The following is a 25995-nucleotide window of genomic DNA, read 5'->3' on the forward strand; positions in this document are numbered from 1 at the left end:
TAGTTTTTATGGTAATGTGTACCACCTACACTTGTATACCAATTGTTTTAGGCACATTACTTAGGTAGTTGGGGGCAAAGATGGAGAAAGTGATGACAAAGTTACATCGCAGAGCAAACGCAGGCCATACAGAATTTGAGAACTCGGTGTTCATCTGGCAGATGCCATACTGCTTCTTTGCATTTCCAGGAAGAGACCCTGTCGTCTGGGACCTAACGTTGACTTCTGTCACCTCCAAAATTCCCCGATGGTTTTCCAGATGGACAGTCTCCCGGGCTCCACCTCAGAAGAGCTGAGAAAATACCAGCGTCTCGAATTACCCAAATCACACAGGTGGTTTCCTGCACTGCAGAGGCCTTTTATGGAGAGGCAGTATTCCGCCCCGGGGGCGAGGCTGGAAACAGAACGTCGGCCTTGGCACTGAGCTGGCCCATAACGAGATCGCAATGGTTTGCCAAAGTCACACACGTGAAAAGTAACCACGTTTACAAGCACCTCCGACTTCTGGACAGGCCTCGCCCGGGCATAGGATTATAGGAAACCCACACACAGATGCTCAGCAGCGAGCCAGGGCTTCTGGAGTTTGCAGGAGGACAGCGAGGAGCCTCGTGTAGTGGAAACGTGCAATAAGGAGCCGGGCCAGGGGCTCTACTTAACCAGAAAGCTCAAAAAGGCAAAGGGCCCATCTCTTTGTCACTCTTTTCAGACTGAGGCCTCCTGGCCTCTGCTCTGTGGCTGGTCCAGGCCTTACTAAGATGCCCACAGATTCTGTGGCCAACAGAGCAGGTTGCTGCGAGCTTTTCACCAGATGTTTCTTTTCTTAGTGGGACAACAAAGATTTCCCTGCATAGTTGTTGCTATATATATTTAATGCAATTTACCATATGTACAGGTCTGCATCCTCAGAATCCAGCATGGCTCCTGGCATGGCAAGATGCTGAAAAATGCCTTCTCTGAACCTTAAAGATGCTCAAAAATGACTTTTTGAACCATATTGATGTTCAAAAATGCCCTCTTTGAGCCTATTTCATGTCATCGCACTCACAGGAAATATATAGCATGTTCAAGTAAACTGGGGGAAGGGGGATTGGGGGCAGCTCCTGGGGCTCCATGGAAAAAGTAATTATGTTTTCTTTATACTAAAGAATTAGGCAAATAAAATATCAAGTAATTAGAGAACTTAGTAAATACGGAATTTGTATGAAATTATCCAAATAAAATATTTCCAAAATGTAACGAGAAACTTGATCTTACTTCCATGAACATAACTTTGAAATGTTTTATATTTCATTTAACGTAAAGTGTCTACCGTATTCTGATTCCATATGCCATCAATATAAAAACTATTAGAGATATTTTACATTCCGCTTTCTTACTAGGTCTGGTGTGTATGTTCACCGCCGGCACATGTCAGGCTGGCCCGGGCCCAGTCCAGGTGCCCCGCGCCACAGGCGGCCATGGCTCCGCCGGCCCGGCACCGCTCTGCGGAGAGAGCCGCAGACACTGCTGAGCAGGGCTCCTTTCCACGTTCTTCTTCAGATGCTCGCAGTGGAGATAAATAATTGCCAATGAAGATTTTACAGTCATAATCTACTCAAGTTCTTGCTAATCACCGTCAGTGAGAAATTTTGCCCAAGGAAGGGATTTAAAATTTTTAAAGCATTTTTACCACTCTTCAAACTTTTATAGCAGTTGAAATTATCTTTCACGAGTTTAACACCTCTTCTGGAAATTTCTTGTGATAAGGCATAGGATTTCAAACCCATCACATTTTTTTGTACCAACTATCCCCCCGCCCCCCCCCCCCAACCATTTAAAGATAATGCTGAAGGTCTGGTTAGCAGGCATGCCCGTGTGGTTAGAGCAATTGTCACACAGCGGTTGGACCCAGCTCAAGGGGATCAGGGGCTGCAGAAGGACAGAAGCTGCTGTGGGTGAAGACAGAGGTTTGGGACCCAGCCAGGCGCTGTCTCTCCAGCGGCAGCAGCCACCTGCCCGCACCCACTCTCCATGGCCTTAGCTGGGGGCCGGGCTCCCAGGACGCCAGCAACATAAGCCCCAGCAGCTCGTCTGCCCTTCTCCAACTCCTGCACGGTGGTTTGTGGCAGCTACTGATGTGGCCCTCGGTGTGGCGGGACGTTTTCCGCATGAGGCTTGCAGGGACAGGCGTCACTCTCTTTTCTCCCTTCCTAGGGGGAAAAGGCAAAGGATTTAAAAAATAGATAAAAACTTTTCTGAGGGGCCCTGATACTGCTGCTCACAGCTCAAAGGGGCTGCCCAGAGGGCTTGCCCGCCCCGGCCCTCTGTTGTCCCCATGCACTGAGGTCGTCAGTGACAAAGAGAACCCCAGTGTCTGCCGCACGCTGCTGAGAGATTCTGGTATAGCAGACACTGCCCAGCATCCATTGCCTGCCTCTCCTTCCTTCCTTCCTTCCTTCCTTCCTTCCTTCCTTCCTTCCTTCCTTCCTCCCTCCCTCCCTCCCTTCCTTCCTTCCTTCCTTCTTTTCTTTCTTTCTCATTATGTTTTTCTTTTCTTTTTTATTTCAGAGAGAGGAAAGGAGACGAAGACAGAGATAGAAACATCAATGATGAGAGAGAATCATTGATTGGCTGCCTCCTGCATGCCCCCAACCAGGGATCTAGCCCGCAACCCAGGCATGTGCCCTGACCGGGAATGGAACCGTGACCTCCTGGTTCATTGGTCAACACTCAACCACTGAGCCACACCGGCCGGGACGCCTGCTTCTTTCTTGTTAACAATATCTTCTCGCTTTATACCTCGGTGATCTTGGGCAAGTTATCTAACCTATATGAACTTTAGTTTCTCTCTCTCTCCCTCTCTCTCTCTCTCAGCAGCTTTATTAAGATCTGAGATAGTATTCACACACCATATAATCCATCCATTTAAAGTATACAGTGTAGTCCTGGCCAGGTGGATTAGCTGGTTGAAGCACCCTCCAGTACACCAAAAAGTGAGGAGTTCAATCCCCGGTTGGGGCACATAGGGAGGCAACCAATTGATGTTTCACATCGATCTTTCTCTCCACCCCCCCCCCCCTTCATCTCTCTGAATTCAATAAAAACAAACAAACAAATACATAAATAAAGTGTACAGTTTTGTGATTTTTGGTATATTCACAAAGTTGTGCAAAAGCTTCTGTTTCTTGTCTGTCAAACAAGATAACCTCATGAGATTGTTGTGAAAAAGAAGTGCGATGACTAAAGTGCTTGGTACATCATCTGGCACATGGTAACCCTTAATAAGTGGTAATTGTTATTTTGACGATGATGATGACGAGATGACAGGTGGCGAGGGAGCGGCCTGGGACACTGAGCAGTGACTGCAGCCTGGGAATTTGCTGCACGTTGTTGTGGAATCTGGGCAGCCCAGCTTTACTGCTCCTCCCGCACTGGCCACAAAGCCAGCAGCCTTCCCATTAGGTGCTACAAGCCACCTCTGTGCTCCCACGGGCGTGACAGCTGCTCAACAGCTGTGCGGGCTGCAGCACAGCCTAAGGCAGGAAGTGGCAAGGAATGCCATTTTTTACAGAATACCAAAGGCAAGAGAAATTCAAGTCAAGCAAGAAAAGTCACTCCCTTGTCTTGGATTTGATCAGCTGCAACTTGGCCTCATTTGGCTTGGTCTCCTTCTCCACCCCAAGAAAAGTTTTACTGTCAAGATTATTATAATAAAAATGTTTATTGTTAATTGCTTAGTATAATCCCCTCTCTAGAGGTGGTCAGTATTAATTTTGGACTAGATATTTTTATTTTTTATTTATCTTTTAATTTTGTTTTTTTAGTTTGGACTAGATATTTTTAGAATGTACATACAGGGTGGGGCAAAAGCATGTTTACAGTTGTTCGTATGGAAAATAATACAATAATTAATAAATAGTAATACAAGCATAAAGTGTTTTTGCATCACCAGTTTTGCCCCACCCTGTGTATTTTTTGTAATTTTAAAAATTAATTTCAGAGAGGGAGGGAGAGGGAGAGACAGAAACATCAGTGATGACAAAGAATCATTGATCAGCTGCCTCCTGCACGCCCCCTACCGGGGATCGACAACCCGGGCACGTGTCCTTGACCAGAATCGAACCCGAGACCCTTCAGTGCGCAGGCTGACGCTCTATCCACTGAGCCCAACCAGCTAGGGCACAAACTGAACTTTTTCAAACAACTGCGTAGCATTCTTTGGCATGGATGATCCGTCATTTATTTACCAAATCCTCAATAGATTGGCATGTTGATTGTTTCATACTTTTGAAAAAATTATTATTACTGCAGGGGCAATGGCGTGCCATCCGCAACCCCCTTCAGGAGGGAGCTGCTCACTGCCCAGCTGTGAGGAGTTTGCCGGCTGATCGCCCGCAGCTCTGCTGTGTCCCTCTCTGGGCTTGTCCTCAGCCAAGTGGGCCGCCTGGCGTCCAGTGACTGACCAGTCAATGTGTGCGTGGAAGGGGGAGTTTGAAGGCCTGCCTCAGCGCTATAACCTCCAAAGGATCGTTCTAGTTCCAGAACTTTCTAAAACTCTTACTGCAACTGTTTCAAAGCTTAAGTTCTCTCTCTGTTCAGTCCTGCTCCCCTCACTCCTTACAGAGGCTGTTCTCAGGAGCACGTCCCAATAAACCTCCTGCACACAGACCCTTCTCAGAGTCTGTTTTCTGAGTAAGCTGACCTCAGATGGTGGCAAATGTCTTTTTCATTTTTTTATATTTTTTAAAATATAATTTTATTGATTTCAGAGTAGAAGGGAAAGGGAGAAAGAGATAGAAACATTAATGATGAGAGAGAATCATTGATCGGCTGCCTCCTGCACACGCCTTCTACTGGGAACTGAGCCTGCAACCCAGGCATGTGCCCTGACCCGGAATCCTGCAGGCAACAGGCCGATGCTCTATCCACTGAGCCAAACCAGCTAGGTCAGGGGTGGGCAAACTTTTTGACTCGAGGGCCACAATGGGTTCTTAAACTGGACCGGAGGGCCGGAACAAAAGCATGGATGGAGTGTTTGTGTGAACTAATATAAATTCAAAGTAAACATCATTACATAATAGGGTACGGTCTTTTTTTTCAATAGTTTTATTCATTTCAAACGGGCCGGATCCAGCCCGCAGGCCGTAGTTTGCCCACGGCTGAGCTAGGACGTAAAAGTCTTTTTTTAAAAAAAAATCTTTTTCTGAATAGCTGTTACTAGAATTCTTCTTAGGAAAGGCGTGTCTTTTGAGGGAGAACCTTGTTGAGTTTCGTGGGGACTGAGTGTGACCTTGGGAATGGAATTTGCAGGGAGAGGAGGGGAAGCCGTTCTGCTCGGAGCTCAGGGAGGAATTACCAGCTTTGCTCCTGAACTGGGAGGAGACCAGTGAAGCAGAGAGAACGACAGGGAGAAGCCAAAGACAGAGAGACGAGCCAGAGCGGTGGTGAGAAGCCAGGACTGGTGAAAGGAGCAAAGAAATCGTAAGAAAGAGGATGACACCGTGTGGCTTTGATGTAAACGCCTCTCCCGTCTCCACTCTGGAACCATCAGGAAGCTCGGCTACGTGAGCAGCAGCTCTGGATGAGGGGGCCGTTTTGTGGAAGTCGGAGGAGCCAAGTGTCACCTCCGAGACACTTGGGGCCACGGATAGTGCATATAAGGACTCGGTGACCATGACCTATAGAGGCTGTGTGAGGGAAGTGTCCGGCCCCCAGAAGGCTCGGGACGTAACCGAAACGTGAAACGGGACAGAGACGTCCCAGCCGGTCTCTGCTCCGAGCAGGTGTGACTTCAGCGAAGAGTGTGTCAGCGCAGGTCTGCGGGTCCCGGGGGACAGGGGGAAGGAAAGCGATACTTTCTGCCTCCTCTCTCCCTTTGGGAACCTGGGACATGAAGGCCCAGGTGCTCCAAGTGGCACAGGGAACTGTTACCAATGAAGGCGAGGAAAAGAATGGCCTGTTCTGGGCTGCCTTTAACTATTGTATTTGGAGAGAACAACACTCACTCGTGTCACACAAATGACTCCCTTTCCTAGCTCACATCTCATAGTCACTGGCATTTCCCCACAGCCTTGGGTTTTGTGTAATTGCAATCCTGTTGAGAAGCAGTTTGTGCAACACTTTTTCTCTTCCAGTCTTTGGAGGCAGGATAACATAGTAGGAAGAGCTTGGATCCTGAAGTTAGATCTGGGTTTCAAATCTGCTCTAGCTAACCTCAGAAGGCTCTGAGCCTCCGTCTCTGCAAGACAGACCTCCCGTACAGGGTTGTTGTAAACATCAAAGGAGGCCCAGGCAGTGTGGCTCAGTGGTTGAGTGTGGACCTATGAATCAGGAGGTCACGGTTTGATTCCCAGTCAGGGCATATGTCCAGGGTTGCAGGGCTGGTGCAGGAGGCACCACATTTGATGTTTCTACCTTTCCCTCTCCCTTCTTCTCTGAGATCAATAAAAACATTCTTTCAAAAAGATTAAAGGAATCTTAATCAACTAAGAAATTTAAAAAAAAAGATTAAAGGAGGTGATGTATGCAAAGCATGCACAGAGATGGCAAACACTCAGCAAATACTGCTTATTATTATTATTTATCCTTTTTGTCTGCATAAATTCCATGGCTTTAATATTCCCTGTTGTTGGAAATTGGGAGGTTTCTAGTTTTTAATAGTACTGTTTCTAGTTTTAATAGTCTGTTATAAATAGTACTCTCCCACTAGGTGGAAATTGGCATATCAGATAATTCAATGCTTTATAAACCACTTAGTCTTTGACTGATAATGACTGATAGTAACCTCATTGGGTGATTGTGAGAATTAAATGAATTGGTACATATACAGTGCTTAGTACAGTACCTGACACATTGCATGCTTTATAAAAGTGTTGGATGGTATTATTATTATAATTATTCTTTACACCTTCATTTGTCCTCCTGGCGCTCCCTCCCCCTTCCTCCTATATAGGCTGATGTTCTCTTTGTCCTCTGTCAAGTTCTTCTCATTTCCTCAACTCCTTCAGGGAATGACTTGGATTTGCATCATCTGAAAATTCAGCTAATTCAGAACCTGAAACCAAGTGCAAGGAACCTCCCGTGGCGAATCTAAGACGTCTCAGAGCTGCGTGCTCACCTGCTGCAGACACTCACAGCCTCGCTGACTGATCTTCGTGGGTGAGAGTGGTCACAGCCCCTCTCCCAGAGCTGCTGAGCGCTGGGCACTGTTTATTAATCAGCCTCACGCTGGCATTTGCTCACGACGCCAGGGAGGAGTGCCAAGTTGGCATCGGGCAAAACTGTGAGCCTCTGAAGAAAGACCATACACTCCTCCTAGAGCTGATTCCTTCCGTTTCATTTAGCATTTACCTTATCACCCAACAGGGCCGAAAGCCACTGGCTTTGACCCAGACAAACCTGAGTCCACACTGGCTCAGACACCTACTAGCTGGGTAGTTTGAACAAGTTATTTAATTTCTTTTTTTAAAATATGTTTTTATTGGTTGCAGAGAGAAAGGGAGATGGAGAGAGAGATAGAAACATCAGTGATGAGAGAAAATCATTGATTAGCTGCCTCCTGCACGCCCCCTACTGGGGATCAAGCCTGCAACCCAGGCATGTGCCCTTGACTGGAATTGAACCTGCAGCCCGTCAGTCCCCAGGCCGACGCCCTATCCACTGAGCCAAACCGGCTGGGTCTAATTTCTTACGCCTCTCTGTTTCCTCTTCTGAAAAATGGGAGCAATAGCTTCCACACAAGGTTGTTTTTTAATTTAAATTGTGGTAAAATACACATAACATAGAATTTACCATCTTACCCATTTTTAAGTGTACAGTTCAGTGGCATTAAACGCAGGGTTGTTTTTGAGGATTAAATGAAATAACATATCTAAAGCGTCTAGCACATACTAGAGCATAGTGGATACGCAGCGAATGTCAGTTCTCTTCTCTCCCAACTTCTCCCACGCAACGTGGGCCACTGCATTGTGAGGCTGCATACGAATGCCTGGGTCGGTTTGGTTTTAAGTTCAAAACCTACGATAAGGGTTTCTCATCCCTTATCATAGCCCCCAGCTGTGGCTGCCGCTTATCGCCGCGTTGAGTCGGTTCTATGTGGAATCCTTGTCTGGTGAGGAAGTCAAAGCAGCTGGGCCACTCAGAATCCTGGGAGAGCTGCCTCACAGGCATGATGACCTGGGGCCAGCATGGGAGGGGAAGCTGTTCCTGGACTGGCCACACAGCTGCTCCAGGCCAATGGGTGACAGTCACAGAGGGCCAGACTTTAGCCAGATAGGCGGTCATCCCTGTCGCCATTGCCTATGAAACTAGGACCCGGGGTTTTTCTGTCTTGTCAAAGCATTATGGCACATGGTTGTTAAAAGCTTTTATTCTGCCCCGGCCAGGTGGCCTGGTTGGTCGGAGTGTGTCCCATGCACCAGAAGGCTGTGGGTTCAATTCCTGATTGGGGCACCTACCTAGGTTTCAGATTTGATCCTCAGTGGAGGTGCCTAAAAGGTTTATAACAATAAAGAATGGTCTCCTTCCCTACTCCCTTGCCACCCAGCCAGGGTCCTCTCTGGAGGCAACCAGTGTGTCAACTCTTTTAGCTGTTTCTTCTGGTAGTTATCTCCACATTTCCAAATAATATGCTTATTCGTATATTTCTTTTTTTTTTTTTAAATATATTTTATTGATTTTTTACAGAGAAGAAGGGAGAGAGATAGAGAGTTAAAACATTGATGAGAGAGAAACATCGATCAGCTGCCTCCTGCACATCTCCTACTAGGGATGTGCCCGCAACCCAGGTACATGCCCTTGACCGGAATCGAACCTGGGACCTTTCGGTCTGCAGGCCGACGCTCTATCCACTGAGCCAAACCGGTTTCGGCTATTTCTTGGTTTACTAATTTTAGCTGTTATCTATTGACTTTTTATTATGGTAGATGAAGACCTGACAGTTTGGCACAACCTCCATCCTCTTGTCACAATTTGGAGTTAAATCAATATTCAGCCTGGCTGGTGTGCTCAGTGGTTGAGCGTGGACCTAAGAACCAGGAGGTCATGGTTTGATTTCCTGTCAGGGCACATGCCTGGGTTGCGGGCTCTCCATCCCCAGTAGGTGACGTGCAGGAGGCAGCTGATCAATGATTATCTCTCATCGTTGACGTTTCTAGCTCTCTCTCCCTCTCCCCGCCTCTCTGAAATCAATAAAAAAATACATATATTTTTAAAAGTCAATATTCAGTGTGTACTTCATTATGATAACAAGTCATTCAAGCCTTTGCCACATTCTACAGAGTTCTAAAGGATTGGCGCCTGGCTCTGCCTTGCCCCTGCTGTTTCTTTCTTCACCCCTCTCCTCCAGCATCAGTGACCTCCCTGGTTCTTTTACTTTTTTATTGATTTCAGAGAGGAAGGAAGAGGGAGCAAGAGATAGAAACATCAATGATGAGGGAGTATCATTGATTGGCTGCCTCCTGCACACCCCACACTATGATCGAGACCACAGCCTGGGCATGTGCCCTGACCGGGAATCGAACCGTGACCTCCTGATTCATAGTGATAACCAGAATGGTGAGCTGAGGGTTTTTCCCGGGGTCATGTTCTTCCACGTCAAAAGAATGAGCTCCGTGGACCAGAAGATTTAAACGAAAGTGTGGGAAACGTATTACAAGCAGATTCAGGCTCCCCGCACGGGGACGGGGCCCAATCATGGGCTGCCTGGTGAAGCCTGTAGCCCGGGGTGTATATTTGCTACATGCCTGCTTCCATGTCTACCTGTGTCGTCACCTGCTTGGCTCTCTCCTTGTTCTTGCCCAGCAATAACCTGAACGTTCTCTGCTTCTGTGTCAGCACACCTTATTGTTGCAAGTCCTCCCTTGGTTTCCCATGCCTCCTGCTTTGAGTCCAGAAGCATTTTATTATTTCTGCTTGGTTGGTTCCTGCTCAAACTGCCATGTCTGCCCCTGCCTATGTGCCACCCGCCTTTGTTTTCCACCGGACCCCTGTCCTATCGGCCTGCATTTCAAGCTAACTTCTCTCAATAGGTTGACGCTCAACCACTGAGCCATGCTGGCTGGGTCTCCCTGGTTCTTTAAACATTCAACCGTACTGAGTGCACCCCTGCCTCAGGGCCTTTGCATGTTTTCCCATTATCAGAATATAATCCTCCCTAAACTGCTTTCTTTCTTTTGTTAATCCTCGCCCAAGGGTCCATCGATTTGAGAGAGAGAGAGAGAGAGAGAGAGAGAGAAACATCGACTTTCTGCCTTCTGTACCTGCACCCGCCCTGACAGGGATCCAACCTGCAACCTAGGTATGTGTGTTGTGCCCAGATTTCAAGGTTCCCAAAAAGCCCACCAGGGAGCCAGCGAGTCCGATGCAAAAGCAAAGAGTCCTTCATTTCGAACTAGTTCGGCTCCCCGACCACACTCACCGATGTAACGGTAAGCCCAGTGGCCGAGAGAGAGCGAGGCCTGATGGGATTGTTGGTTTTATAGTAAGGGCAGGGGAGGGGACTGTGGGCCCTGCTGATTGGCCAGGCGCCAGTCGGGTCTTGTTACACAGGATGTGGTCATCTCTATGGCCCGCACGTCCCTTGATTGTCATTGGTTAGTTTAAAGAAATCCCGGGCGTGGCCAGCAAGGGCCTGGGCTTCCGGGAAGAAGGTACTCTCCTGAGCACATGGCAACTGCCTCAAAAATGGAGGACCCAGGGCAAGATGGAGGGCGCAGTCCTAGCCGCCCCCCAGGCTGAGCTGAGCCCGGGCTCCAGGGGCCAGTCCGGTTGCTGGGGATCCAGCAGATCGACCAGTTCCAGCCCAGGCAGGAAGTCCACGTCCTCCGTCTCGTCCCAGGGCGCTGGCGATCACCTCCTCCTCCATCTCCTCGGGCAAGGGCACGCGCCCCACCCACCCGCCGCTGCCTCGCGGGTCCGGTCCGGGGCAGCGGGCGGGTGGCGGCCTGCGCCGGGCTCCCACCGTGGGCTGGGGAGTCGGTGCCCGAGGCCGCCAGCAGCGTGGTCAGGCTGTGCCTCATGGGGCCCGGTGGCCGGCCCACGTAGGCCCCGCGACGACTTGCCCTTTCATGTGCCCTGACCAAGAATGAACCCAAAACCTTTTGGTGTACGGGACAATGCTCCAACCAACTAGGCCACCCAGCCAGAGTTGATAATGTATAATTGTTGTTGTTAAACCTGAGGATATTTTTTTTTCAATGGATTTTTTTTTTTTTTTTTTTTTTTTTTTTTTTTAGAGAGAGTGGAAGGGAGGAAGGGGAAGAGAGAGAGAAAAAGACATTGATGTGTGAGAGACACATTGATTGGTTGTCTCCCACACGTGCCCCACTGGGGCCAGGGATCCAACTGGCAACCCTTTCATGTATGGGTCAACACTCTAACCACTGAGAACACTGCCAGGGCTATATATTTTTTGAGAGAAGGGACTTTGTTTACCTCTGTGTATCTTGAGCCTAGGAACATGCCTGGTATGTAGAGGACTGTCAATAAACATCTGATTCACCCTAGCTGGTTTGGCTCAGTGGATAGAGCATCGGCCTACAGACCAAAGGGTCCCGAGTTCAATTTTGGTCAAGCTCCTCCTTGCCCCAGGTCCTGGTCGAGGCTCGTGCAGGAGGCAATAAACCGATGTGTTTCTCTCACATTGATGTTTCTCTCTATATTTCCTTCTCTCTTCCACTCTCCCTAAAAATCAATGGAAAAATATCCTTGGGTGAGGATAAAAAAAAATAAAAATAAGTAAACATCTGGATTGAATGAATGCTGAGTCTATTGACTTACTGTGCTTTAATTTCTTTGTTTGTATGATATCCTTTCCCCTCCCTATATGTACTGCATGGGCATACCCTTATATAACCTACTTATATATTTCTTTTGTTTTTTATATTTTCTTATTGATTTCAGAGAGAAAGAGAGAGGGAGAGGGTGAGGGAGAGAGAGATAGAAACATCAATGATGAGAGAGATCACCTGCCTCTTGCACACCTCCTGCTAGGATTGAGCCTGCAACCCAGGCATGTGCCCTCGACTGGAATCGAACCTGGGACCCTTCAGTCCAAAGGCTGATGCTCTATCCACTGAGCCAAACCATTAGGGTGACCTACTTATGTTAATGTAACACAGATGTCACTAATTGCCACAGGCCTCATTGGTGTGAGCTGGTATAAAGGTGCCACTGACCAGCCCGTTGTTGGCTGCTTTGTATGCAATAAACCATCCACCTACGCCTGCTCGTGTCTTTTTCCAACTCCCAGCGTCCAAAGAGGTCAAGTCCATGGCAGAGGAACTTGGGCCCAACATGCTCCCTTTTCCTTCATGTTCTTATGTCATATTCAAGAGTTTGATGACCCTTGAGCAGCCCTTGTGAGATCTCATGGGAGTGTTTTCTATGATATTACTTCACCTTGAGGTATACGATCTTGCTATTAAATCCAATCCTTCCTACCCCGAGGTTCAGCTTAGAGGCTATCTTTTCAATGAAGTCCTCCTGACCCTCATTATAACCAGGGCCAGAAGTGGGGTGAACTTAGCAAGGCACCTAAGGTGCAAAGCTTAAGGCGGCACTCACCCTCAGAGCTGGGCAAATATCTATTCCATCAGTTTGCACGCATGTCGATTGCTCTGCCTCAGCCTTCCCCACCTTCATTCCATGCTGCTGACGGTGCCCAGAGTAATCTTCCGAAACACGTGTCTTCCCCATTGCCATCCATCATTCAATCAGTCTGAAACCAAACGCATCCTCTTTGCACCTAAATTGGCTGTTCCTTTAGATGACTGTCAACGATACCACTGTCTTTTGTCATTTAGTTCTTAAAACGTTGGAATTTCTTCTGACCTTTGCCCTCCTAGTCCCTAAATATCTCATCAGTTACTACAAAGTGTTGAATTTTCCTTCATTGGTCTTTTTTTTTTTCTCATTTCTTTTAGCCAACTCCACCCTAATTCTGGCCCATTAGGGAATTCAGCATGTCTTTCAAGGACTGATAGTAAGTGGTATTAAGAAGATACTTGGTTAGGGATCTGAGAATGCCTGAATCCTGGCTTGGCCAGGCATCTCCCCTTCCCATGAGGTCCCCAGGGGAAATACATGTATAGGGAACAATGACCCAACCAGGCAAAATAAAACTTTATAATTAGCTGGGTATTATTAGCTCAAACCACAATGTACAAGTCAGGAAAGATAGTCTGGACTCTGGATGTCTCTGTCTATTCTCTCTCATTGGTACCCAAATATGAGTCTTAGAATCTTACTCTCTATTGGGACAAAAAGCCACTCTTACCAGAGGAACTGAAGAGAAAGACTAATCTGCAGCCTTTTTGCCCAAAGATTGGGGCTGTCCCGTCTTCATAGGTGGGCAGTAGCCCCAGGGGCTAGCAACCTCTCGAGAGGAAAAGAGAGGATGCTGGCTGGGGTGCATCAGAGTAGAGCCAGGCAGCCCTTGTTACCACTCAAAACTTGGTGAAGTTGGGAGGGAGACTGCACTCACTCGTGCTGAATCTTTTACTTTGCAAAGGCTCAATCCCTAGAAAATGTAACTTACTCTGTATTCTCCAATTTTAGCAAGCTTTTTTTCCTTTGTGGGGGTGGGGGTGGGATGTAATTTTTTGCTCACTATCCTGACTTCACTCTAATGACAATGAAGAAGCGGGAAGCCTTGAGTGCCCTCTAGGGACCAGTGGCTCAACTCAAATTTGGATTCATGGTGAATCTAATCTGATCTTGTTCGTGCTTCACTCAAAATTGTCAAAAGCTATCTGTTGCCTTCTGAGTTAAGAACCAATTTTTAAAGAGGTCTTTAGGACCCTCTACAGTCTGGCTCAACGTACTTTTTTCCCCCTAGTCATTAGAATGACTTGGGATTATGCCAGACAAAGCAAGAATAGGAAAATAACATCAAATAAAGTCACCCAATAAAGAGATCATTTGGATCTAATCAAGAGGGGAATGAACCTAGGCAGTTACCAGGATTTTCCCCGCCAGGTAATCTAATCAACAGGTCCAGAAAGAACTAGGTAAGGCATCACAGGAATCTAATCTGAAGGGTGGGCTCCAGGAGAACCCTGTTGACACACATCATATAAAAGGGACTTGGTGCCGAAACCGGTTTGGCTCAGTGGATAGAGCGTCGGCCTGTGGACTGAAAGGTCCCAGGTTCGATTCTGGTCAAGGGCATGTACCTGGGTTGCGGGCACATCCCCAGTGGGAGATGTGCAGGAGGCAGCTGATCGATGTTTCTCTCTCATCGTTGTTTCTAACTCTCTATCTCTCTCTCCCTTCCTCTCTGTAAAAAATCAATAAAATATATTTTAAAAAAAAAGGGGGGACTTGGTGTGTTCACAGCGATGGCAGAAGAATCTCTCATACATATTGGTCAAAAATCTCTGACAAAAGACAACCTCAGCCTGCTGAGACAGGAGTCCCCCTTCTCTTGCAAAGGTAAGCTCAGTCTCGGCTTGAAACAGTAACCTCAATAGTCATTGTCATTGAATCCTAAGAAGGTTCAGAATTAAATATGAGAATGATGAAAAGGTCAAATCCATAGTATTCATATTTTTGTGTTAGCTTTGTTAATATTCTGTGCAATTAGGTATTTTCAATGTAAAATTTAGAGAATTTATTGTTAGAGAATCTGACAAATTAGCCTTGTGATTCCAATGAAAAATATATAATTAATTAATCTTAGACTTGTATTAGAGAATTCTGCTAGTTTGCAAATAGCATTTAGAGAATCTCACATTCACTATACTTGTTTCCTATATTAGATTTCTAAGAGTCATTAATAGCTATTTGCTAGAGAGATGACTAAGAGCAAGTAACTTAAACTTCTTTTTTTAAAAATATATTTTATTGATTTTTTACAGAGAGGAAGGGAGAGGGATAGAGAGTCAGAAACATCGATGAGAGAGAAGCATCGATCAGCTGCCTCCTGCACACCCCCCACTGGGGATGTGCCTGCAACTAAGGTACATGCCCTTGACCGGAATCGAACCTGGGACCCTTCAGTCCCCAGGCCTACGCTCTATCCAGTGAGCCAAACCGGTCAGGGCTAACTTAAACTTCTTGTACCTGTTTTCTTACCTGTGAAATGAGTGTAATAATACCTATTTCATGAGGTTGTTGTGAGAGAATTAATGAGTTCGTACAAGAGTTTGCAACAGTGCCTGACTTTTAGTGAATGTTCAATAAGTCAGCTGCTGTTTTTATATAAAGAGGTTTTATTTGTCAGTTCAGATATTTAAATACAGTATTTAAAAATAAGGTGAAAATATTATGTTTAAAATGCTGCTTGGCATGTTTAGGGAAATTTATTAACAGTGTTGTAAATGAAGCAGTAAATGGGGGCTTAGTGTATTCCAGTTGATTTGGAGGAGCAGTAATCAGCCTCTCTCACAGTGCCCATGCTTCCCACTGTATCCCAAGCACCAGGTACTTCATACTTGGTAGTGTGCCAAATCTGTGTTGAATTGAACTGAGAAGTCATATAAAAAAGATTCTGCCTGGCCAGTGTGCTCAGAGGTTGAGTGTCAACCTATGAACCAGGAGGTCACGGTTTGATTCCTGCTCAGGTCACATGCCTGGGTTGCGGGCTCCATCTCCAGTGTGGGGCGTGCAGGAGGCAGCTGGTCAATGGTTCGCTCTCATCATTGATGTTTCTATCTATCTCTCCCTCCCGCTTCCTCTCTGAAATAAAAATATATATTAAAAAAAAAAGTAGAGAAGAAAGTTCTGTGCAGAGAGCAGCCCTTGCAAAAGTTGTGAGGTGGGAGAGCTTCCTGTCTTGTATGACCTGAGAGTTTGGCTGTCCTGGTGGAGAAGTCTGCGACAGATGATGTCAGAGCTGGCAGCAACGGATGAGGTCATGAAGAGCCTTGAAGTCACCTCAAAGAATTTTAGACTCTAACTTATGGGTAATGGGATCTTACTAAGCCTGTTAAGCAAGGAAATGACATGATTTACTTAAAAAAAAAAACAAAAACCCTCCCACAACAATCAAGCTATAGGGTGTAGAATGGATTGGAGAAGGCAATTCCTATAGCAGGGAGACCAGGAAGAGGTTTTTGCAGTATCTTGATGAGAAATGATAGAAGCTTGAGCCAAGTTAAGAAATGACAAGGAAGGACAGTTTTAAAAATCTAATTGATGATGGGGACTTGAGGGAGAGAGAAAGGAGTATTGGATCATGCCTAGGTTTCTGACCTGAGTCCCTGGGTGGTAGGTGGTGACACTCAAATCACTTTCTTAGAAATCGCTGAATAAAAAGACATTCCGTTTTTATTTTTTAAAATATATTTTTATTGATTTATGGACCCTTTAGTCCATAGGCCACGCTCTATCCACTGAGCCAAACCGGCTAGGGCAAGACATTCCGTTTTTAGAGATGTTTAATTTTGTTGAAAACGAGTTTCCTGCCTGGCCCGCGTGGGTTCTTTCTCATCATTGATGTTTCTCTCTCCCTCTCCCTTCTTCTCTGAAATCAATACAAATATATATTTTAAAAAATAAAGAAAATTAAATTTCTCTAATTTTGTGGAGCTGTTTTCTGACGCCCTTTGGATATTCAGCAATTCCCTAGGCAATGGTTCTTACACGACGGTGCCATGAGAGCAACCAGGAGAAGGTGTGAGCGGATGGATAGAGGGCGGTGGGAATAATGAGGTTCCTGCACCGAGCAGCCAAGGTTCTGGAGACACCCCAATGGGGCCCAGGATTCACACTTAAATCAGCCCGAAGGGTTACGATTCAGGTAGTCAGTTTCCCGACCACACTTTTAAAAAAACAAAGAACAACAAAACCACTTGTAAGAAGTCTCCGAAACTCGATTGCTCTCCTGCTGGGCACGGCTCCCTGCTTCGCGGGCACCTGCTTGGGGTCCCGCTTGCTTTGGCCTCCCTCCCTCCAGCTCCTCAAGAGCAAGGGCTTCGTCTTCCTAGCCCAGTGGTTCTCAACCTTCCTAATGCCCCGACCCTTTAATACAGTTCCTCATATTGTGGTGACCCCCCATTTCATTGTTACAAATGGAACATAATGAAAGCCTAGTGATGAATCACAAAAACAATATGTACTTATATATGTGTTTTCCGATGGTCTTAGGCGACCCCTGTGAAAGGGTCGTTCGACCCCCCAAAGGGGTCGCGACCCACAGGTTGAGAACCGCTGTGACCTAATCGGTGCATCTGCGGGGAAACCCAGAAAAATACTTGGCACAGAAAGTGTCCGCTAGAAACGTTCGCTCAATGAATGAATAAATGAATGAATGAATGAATGAGCGAATAGATGAATCTATTGCCTTGCACAAAAACGTCTGCTTTTCAACACCTGGGGAGGGTTTGAGATGGGGAAGCTAAGGTCCTTGCAGAGAGCGGGTGAGGATGCGAGCGGCAGGCAGCGCGGAGAAGAGCGCAGGGAAACCCCTTTCCGAGCGTCTGTGCCCCTTCAGCAGCCCTCATTCCCGGGGTGTGCGGCGAGAAATGTTACGATTTCCAGACCAGCAACCATCTTGGGCGGCCCGCGCCCCTTCTCCCGGGGCGTCCACGTTGGACTGATCCAGTTGCTTTCGTGGCCGCCACCCCATCCAAACCTCTGAAGCGAAAGGTGAGCGTGGGGAGCCCGCGGGGAGCTGCGGAGACCCTACGCCCCGGGGCCCCTCGGGCCGAGCCCGCCAAGGCAGCGCCGACCTCCCCATCATGGCGGCCGCCGGGCGGGGAAGCCGAGCCCGTGCGTCGCGTGCGTGCTCCCCTCCCGCCCCTCCCCCTCGGCGCGGCAGAGGCGGCAGCGCTCGCCATTGCCGCTGGTGGCAGGAGGCTGCGAGGAGCCGGCGCGGTCGCAGTCTCCACGGCGCAGGCCCACGGTAGCGCAGCCGCTCTGAGGTGAGTGCCCTACCGCGCAATCTCCAGCTATTTCAGCCCCGGCGCAGCCGCAACACGCCGCCCGCCCGCCGGCCGGCCGGCCCGCCCCGCAGCCGGCACCCTGCCGCCCCCGGCTCCGGGCCTGGGCCCCCGCCGCCTCCGGCCCGCCTGGGGCGGGGGGCCCCGGCCCGGCCCCGTCAAACCGCCACTCCGAGGATGCGCAGGCCGCACTAGGCCCCAGGCGTCCTGGCGGGCCCGGGAGGGAGGCGCTGCCCGCCCGAGAGCCCCGGGGTTCCGGCCTCCCTCGCCGCCCCAGGCTCTCGGGGCCGCGGCCTCCTCTCCGGCGTGGAACCCGGGGCCCGGGCCCGGCCTTGCCGCGGGCTCGGGAGCGGGAGGCCCGGGAGAGCGCGCCGGGCCGGGGAACAGGAGGTGGGCGGGCTGCGCGGGACCGGAGCCGCGGCTCTTGGCTCGCCCCCCGGGGCCCTTCCTGGGTCTGGGCCGCGGGCGGCGCGGCGGGCTGGGCCGAGTCGGGCGCGGGAGCCGCTGTCTCCGGCGGGGAAGGAGGCGGCTCCCGGGGCGGCCTCCGCTGCTTCCCTCCCGCCGGGGCGGCGTGGGCTGGTGGCCCAGGTAGACGGGGGGACGCTGGAACATGGCGCGCTGCCCACCTTCTTGCAAGTTAGAAGGCGACTCGGGCGGCGGCGGCGGCGGCGGTTCGAGGAGGAGGGCGCAAAGTCCTTTTGTATGCAGACAGAAGGAGCGGCATGATGCTTTCCTCCACGGCTGACATGCTGCCCCGGGAGGAACCGCGGCTCCTCTCTGCCGGGGGTGGTGGTCCCCTGGGTGCGGGTGAGGGGCCGGGGGAGTGGCGCGACCGTCGGAAGGAAGCGACCCCTTGCCGCTGGACGGGCCGGGGCTCCGGAGGGTCGTGTGCATGACGGTGACACCATCTTCCCGGCCTTTCGGGGACCCCCGGGGCTGGTCCCTGCGTGTCACCTACCCCACCGTGCAGCGGTGTCCGTCGCCTCTCTCACCTGTTGTGTCGTCGTGGCTGGCCCCAAAGTTTCTGCCGTGCACCTCTCTGTGCTCGTCAGAACTTGGAAGTTGTTTAACAATTCTTTATATTTTTAGGGCTTCCAGCGGTAACTGTGCCCCAGCCGGTTGGAGGAGCTGTTGCCTGGCCTCCATCACTTTTTTCCCCAAGCATTAGAGTTGAATATATTACTTGCTTGCTTTTAGAGCTAGTGTCGGTTGTGCCTAAGTATTTCTGTGGTCAGAGCAAAATGCGCATTTTCTTAGTGTGTAGAGACGGTCAGTGCGTTGGGGCGCTCTCAGGGTGAAAGGTAGTGTGAGTGAACCTGTCAGCGTGGTCCCAGGGCGTCATCTGCGGCCACAGGGACCCTTTTCTCGTTTCATCTCTGCCTACTCTTTAAAAAATTCATTTTCCTTTGTCCGTGAACAGTAAGGGACTGGAAGAGGGGGAGAGGATCTTGAAGATGCTGTGTGTGTGTGTGTGTGTGTGTGTGTGTGTGTGTGTGTGTGTGCAGTAGTGACCGGACTCCCTGTGGTTGTGTTTGAAAGTTCTTGACGTGTTATCCTATAAGGGAGGGAAAATATGACTAGTTCTGTGTCTACATCTGAGTGTAATTTCCTTATTTTATCGAGTGCAAAAGCAAGCGCTCAGTTATCACATGTAATGTACTCTTGACTTGGGCCCTAAATTGTGTGCAGAATTTTTGTGTCAAGGGACTTATTTTTTTCTCCCGACAGCATCCTTATTTAGAGTTCTGTGATTTCATGGCACCTTCCTCCCACAACCCCTATCTCAAACTCAGCTTATATGAGGGAAAATGACTTTTTGCTAATAGTCAGTGGTCATATTCTCACTTAGGGAAAAATTTTTTTTTCTTATACCCCAAGCCAGGAGTTTTCACGGAAATAGTTTTCTTACTAGGTTTATGGAAATTTAGCTTCTGGACTCAGGAAAGTAACTATAGGATAGAAGGTAATGAAGGCCCTTGTTCAGATATCGAAGGAATTAAAGGAGAAAGGATTTCAGGTTTACCTCCCAATTCATGTATATTTCAATGGAACCCAAAAGTGTACAGTTTTTTAATTTAATGACAATTATGCATCCATCTCTGATTTTGCTAGGGAGCTGAAGGCCAACTTCCCATGAATTTGCATTGCCGGTAGGTTCATTCACACCATTGGGTTATCTTCAAAAAGTATTTTCTCTGAAATAATCACAAGTGGGTGACTGTTTTTAAGGGAAATTTAAGCTCTGTGGGGTCTGGGATTAATTTTTTATATGTCTTGGGGAATAATAATGAACAGTAATTATTGAAGTTAAAATTTTTTTCACAAATATTTGAAAAGGCGTGCTGATATTTTGGTCTCTGGAAGGTCTTTAGAAGCACACCCTCCAGCCCTCTGGAGAACAGGAAATTATTTCATAGTTCAGTTTCTGTCATATCTTTAGGTGAGCCCTGTTCATCCACTCAGTTCCACTGTGGGTTGTGGAGTGTCAGAAGTGTCTACCTGCAGCATTTCCATGTATTCTGTCTGGGGCTGGAAATGTGATACTTGAATTTAGATGTTTGTAATTCTGCGTGATGCTTATTAATACATATATACATAGTATTTGGAAAGTCAGCTTTACAAATATCATCTTTGACTTTGTAAAAAAAATTTCAGAAAATGTTCTATACTAAAGGACATTTTCTCTGTTCTTTTATGTTTTCCTTGAGAGCTAAAGCTAGTGTTTTTAGTCTGAGCTTATCCAAATATAATTTTCCGTGAATGCTTAGTAAAACAGCAGTGGAAAAGAAACCCACTTGTTAAGCTTATTTTAGAAATATTTTATTTAGACTAAGTCCAATCAGTATTTTTTGCTGCTTTGGAGACATGTTAATTTTTGTGCCTTATGTATCATAGTTCCTTACTTATTTACTAGGGGTAGATTATCCACTTTCTTGGTTTTTCAGTTAGTATTTTTATCCATCCATTTTGTACTAAAATGAACAGACTGAAAGAGAAATAGTAAAAAGAGGTGAAACAAATCAATTTCAGGTGTTTCCAGAAGATTACAACAACACTCAACTATTTGGAAACTTTTAATCCTGGAGTAACCAAAAAGCTTTGTCTGGTTATTTTGATGTAATATGGACACAACTTAGCAAATTAATTTTTGACTGCTCAAGGAAAATAAGTGGCTTATATATACCTTGGAATATATACTTTTTTCTGAAGTGCAGTTCAGAATTAGGCTAATTTAGTTTGGATCCCACTCATTGCAGTTTAGTTAGCTACCAAAGCTTCAAAAGTTTTATTTTTTCCCTTTTCATCATGTCACCTGTACACCGACAATGTCCTAAAATGTGAATATTAATATGACCTAAAGAAAAGTCAGAATTGCAACTTTATAGAGATATTTTAGTATATTTTTAAAAGACAAAAAAAGAAAAAACAATTAGGGGGCAGTTCAGACAGACGTAAAATATTTGTGTTCCCTTGAGGCAAATCTGTATTGTATGAACGGCAATCACTTAGAAGATAAACTGGCCAAATCTCCAGAATTCCAGATCTCATAACCTGCCTTAAACTGCTATTGAACCAGATAATATTTCTTAAGGAAGCCGTGTGTGTGTGTGTGTGTGTGTGTGTGTGTGTGTGTTGGGAAAGTTTGTGGGGAAAAGAGGGGGAAGAGTAACTGATACTGGCAAAATAATCTAGTTTTATAGATTGGGATGATCACTGGAATTTAGGAGAGACACTGGTTTGAAAAGAAGCTCAAGGAGCTACTTTTGTATGGGTCATCAGTTGGTGATTTAGACTGTGCGCTATAATGTATTTAGTATGTAAGTGTAGTATTTAGATTAATTCATGCATGCTGATATCTGTGGTTGCAAATGTGAAAAGTTTGGCTGACAGTTTAAGTGAACGTTTTAACTCTTAAGTAGTGCCTGTTGGATAAATTGCCAAGTGTTTTTCAGAATCATGAAGAATGAGCTTTGTATGCATAAACGTTAAGACCATTTTCAAAAAAGAGCTTGTAATTTACTGTTGGTACAGTCTTTGCATTTCAGAACTTGGAGAGTCTGTTTTGTTGCTGGTACTGAATGCTAATGTGGTTAGTCTGGCAGCTAAGCCTACGAAGAACAAGAGGAAGTGAGGAAATGTCCTTATGAAACATTGCTTACAACTAAGCAGTGGACTAGAAATGAGGAGCTAGGGACTAGGGGACTTAATCCTTATTTTATGTTCACAAGGGGATGAGGTGTACCCGCCATTGAGAAATAACCTTAAGTGTGTCCTTACTTTGGAGTTTTGCCCTTCATTCACCAGACATTGATTAAAGACATGCAATATTCCAGGCATGTGCTAGGTGCTAGAATAACAAATAAACCATGGGCCTTGTCTAGTAGGGGAGAAAGATTGAAGGCCCAACTAACTATAATACAATTTGTTGAGAACTGAAAAGGTGGTGTGGATTATTGAGGGAGGGAGAAATTCCCTCTGGGAAGGCATGGGTGTGATGCAGGGAGAATAAGTGAGGTTAGGGAAGACTTTTCATGTAGGGGATGTTGAAGTATGACTTTGAAGGGTGAGTGGCAGTATTACTGATGGAAAAGAGGCTTGAGGAAGGGCATTGATAGTCTGAGAAATAGCAAGTAGATTTTGCAGTACATAGGGAGTAGTGGAAAATGGAGTTGATGAAGTTGTGACTTGATTGGGAAGAGTATGGGGTGAGTTAAAGGATTTAGTTGGTGAATAGATGATGATGCCTCTATTAAAAAAAAGATTTGTATTCATTAGCATAATGCCAGTGTAAAAACTGCAAAAGAATGTAATATCAAGAGTGAGGAAAAGACTAAGGGAAACCTTGTGGGGCATCTACATGTAAGGGTCAAGTAGATGAAGAGCCTTTTGAGGGAAGTTGAAGTGGAATGGGTAAAGATAATTGGTGTGTGTTGAAGAAGCTGAGGCTAGAGATTAAAGGAATTTTATTAGGGAATTTAGCAAAGTGATATTGAGCAGTCTACTACAGAGCTCATTGGGATGAAAACTGGATGTAGTAATCAAGAGTTAAAAGACATTTTCTGAATGTGTGTGTATGTATATATGTATACATACATACATATGTACGGGGTGGGCAGAAGTAGGTTTATGGTTGTTTATGTGGAAAAATATATAATACAAGAATGAATAATAATACAAGAATAAACTTTTGCATACTCCTGTATGTATATATGTATTTATTGATTTGCCAAGAATCATGATAAACAATATATCTCTAGAGCATCATTGAATACAGGTGTGTAGGACCTATAAAATCCAATTTAATAGAGGACCCATGCTTAGAAATTAGTCCAGTCCTCTCGTTTCATGGGAATTAGAGGATAAAATCACTGAGAGGACTTACAGCCGTGGGCAAACTACGGCCCGCAGGCCGGATCGGCCCGTTTGAAATGAATAAAACTAAAAAAAAAAAAAAAAAAAAAGACCATACCCTTTTATGTAATGATGTTTACTTTGAATTTATATTAGTTCGCAAAAACACTCCATCCATGCTTTTGTTCCGGCCCTCCGGTCCAGTTTAAGAACCCATTGTGGCCCTCAAGTCAAAAAGTTTGCCCACCCCTGGATAGAATGTTTGAGTTTATAGTTTCTTAAAATACCGATTCCTCTTGAAAAGTTTTGAGGTTTTATATTATTATTATTAGTTTAATATATTTTTATTGACTTCAGAGAGGAAGGGAGAGGGAGAAAGAAAGAAACATCGATGATGAGAGAGAATCATTGATTGGCTGCCTCTTGCTCGCCCCCTCCTAGGGATAGAGCCCACAATCCGGGCATGTGCCCTTGACCAGAATTGAACCCAGGACCCTTCAGTCCAAAGGCCGATGCTCTTATCTACTGAGTCAAACCAGCTAGGGCAAGGTTTTATATTATTTCCAGTTATGTGCAAGGGTTTTGACCTGGGTTTTATAGTTCTAGGGTTTATGGATATATTTTGGCCCTATGATCCTGATCTCTTGAAATTGTATGAACAGTTTTTGTGTGTGCCTATGTGATTTTTCTGGTTAGTGGGTCCAGAAAGAGATTCTCCAAGGATTCTTCTTCTTTTTAAAAAAATATATTTCCATTGATTTTAGAGAGGAAAGGGGAGGAGAGAGAGATAGAAATATCCATGATGAGAGAGAATCATTCATTTGCTGACTCCTGCACGCCCCAACTGGGGATCGAGCCCCCATCCCGGGCATGTACCCTGACCAGGAATCAAAACTATGACCTCCTGGTTCATAGGTTGACGCTCAACCACTGAGCCACGCTGGCCGGGCTCAAAAGATTCTTGAGACACACACATGTCAAGGGCCTTTTCAGTAATGTTAGTGATTAAATCAAGTGTTGGTTGTGTTAAATCAAGGGAAAGACAGTTTGAGTGGGTGTCTCAGGTGAGGAACTTTGGGAAGGTATGAAACTGCTCTAGGAGTTAGGAGTAGTAGCACCAGAAGGGAGGTGGAAGGCCAAAGCAAAGCTTAACCAATTTTAGAATTTGGCCAAGTCTTCTGGACTCTTTTTTGTATGTTTTGTTTTGTATTGTTAATATTCCAGGATTCAACTAGTACATGGCTGTCTATTCATGCACTATATACAATAGACCTTGTGGGGGATCAAGTTACCATTGTTTTAAAGAGAAAGTGAGTTTTGAAAGAAAGCTAATAGATTGTGCTAAAAAATTCATTTTTAGTTGGGAGTTGCTTATACTTTGGAAATTTTAAAAAAAATGTACAAATGTTTTAATCTAGTGTTCTGGGGCCAGAAATTTATTCTCTTGCTTAATTTTTCTGACCATGAAATGAAAGACCATGGTCTCTGTTATAGGGTCTTTCTGAAATATGACAGTTATGGAGTGCTTTGAGATCTAAGATGATTTAATGCTAACAAATTGCTCACATTTCTTGTCATTAATAAACTCTAGAAATTTAACCAAATTATTTCATAATGTTCCATTCTAGAACTTGATTTCCAGAATATTCCATTCTGAAATTTTGAATAATTGGTCATTTTTACTTGCTTACTATGATCTCTGGATCTTTGAAATTAAATTAGACAGTTTTGTCAGCTAAGCCCTATATTCTGGGGCAGTGATTTCCAACTTCTGGTTGTCACCCTTACAAGTAAAATTTTGAGCACACATTGTGAATCATGTTTATTTATAAATGATGTTAATATACTGCCGTATTAATACATTTATGCGCATTATAAAATATATGGAAAGTAAATTTTAAATGGTTGAGATAAAATGAAAAAAGCTACGGTATTTTTAAATGTCTTGTTAACTGAGTTAATGGTGGTTTAGCAACTTATGATTTTGTTTTTGTAAATATATTTGCTCATAACCCATGTGTTTTTTTTTCTATAATTAATGCCAATTGGTAATGTTTTATATGATATTCTGTAAAAGTATTGGTAATTCAAGAATGATTTGAATAAATATATTGGGTGATCTTAACATAGAAAATTTGTATTATGTCACTTGTAATTAGCTTGTGTTTGTGGATTATCTTTACATTCACTAAATCTACAAAGAAGATCCCTAAATAGAACTAGAGTATTCTCTTTTCCTTTATTCACTTTATTTTTCTTTTTCCTTTTTGTTGAATTTATTGGGGTGACACTGATTAACAAAATTATACAGGTTTCAGGTGCACAGTTCCACAACACATCATCAATACACTGTATTGTGTGTTCATCACCCCAAGTCAAGTCTCTGTCCATCACCATTTATCCCCCTAAACTCTCTTTCACCTCCTGGTCCTTTGTCTTTCATTAAATGATTACGAAATAAAATTCTTTGTAATAGCTCTTCCTTATAAAAGTAGCCCACAAGTTAAGACGTAACCGAGGTTTGCTAAGTAAAAACACCCTCATAGAACTAGTATCTGGATGTAAAGCTGGCTTCGGGTACTAAGTCTAAAGAAAAAATAATTCTACCCTGGCCCATATGGTTCAGTTGATTGGGGTTTGTCCTGTGCACCAAAAGGTTGCTGGTTGGATTCTGGTCAAGGGCACATGCCTGGGTTGCTGGCTCGACCCCCAGTAGGGGGTGGTAGTGGGGTGTGCGGAGGCAGCTATTGATGTTATGCTCTCACATCGATGTTTCTGTTCC

General features: G+C 45.7%; 1 protein-coding gene across 6 annotated transcripts in view; it reads left to right on the plus strand.

The window, feature by feature from the left end:
- The first annotated feature begins 17716 nt into the window (after nucleotides 1-17716).
- Nucleotides 17717-25995, plus strand: part of NRF1 (nuclear respiratory factor 1) — a 133629-nt gene continuing 125350 nt past the window's right edge. For 5 of the 6 annotated variants that reach the window (XM_059711777.1, XM_059711782.1, XM_059711783.1 and 2 more), the window contains exon 1: nucleotides 17720-17843. The gene's annotated coding sequence lies outside the window, so the exon portion shown is untranslated. Of the gene's footprint in view, nucleotides 17844-25995 lie in introns of all 6 variants that reach the window. The other variant, XM_059711778.1, reaches the window with a different exon arrangement.

The sequence above is a fragment of the Myotis daubentonii genome, chromosome 10 (genome assembly GCF_963259705.1).
Source record: "Myotis daubentonii chromosome 10, mMyoDau2.1, whole genome shotgun sequence".
Lineage (NCBI taxonomy): Eukaryota > Metazoa > Chordata > Mammalia > Chiroptera > Vespertilionidae > Myotis > Myotis daubentonii.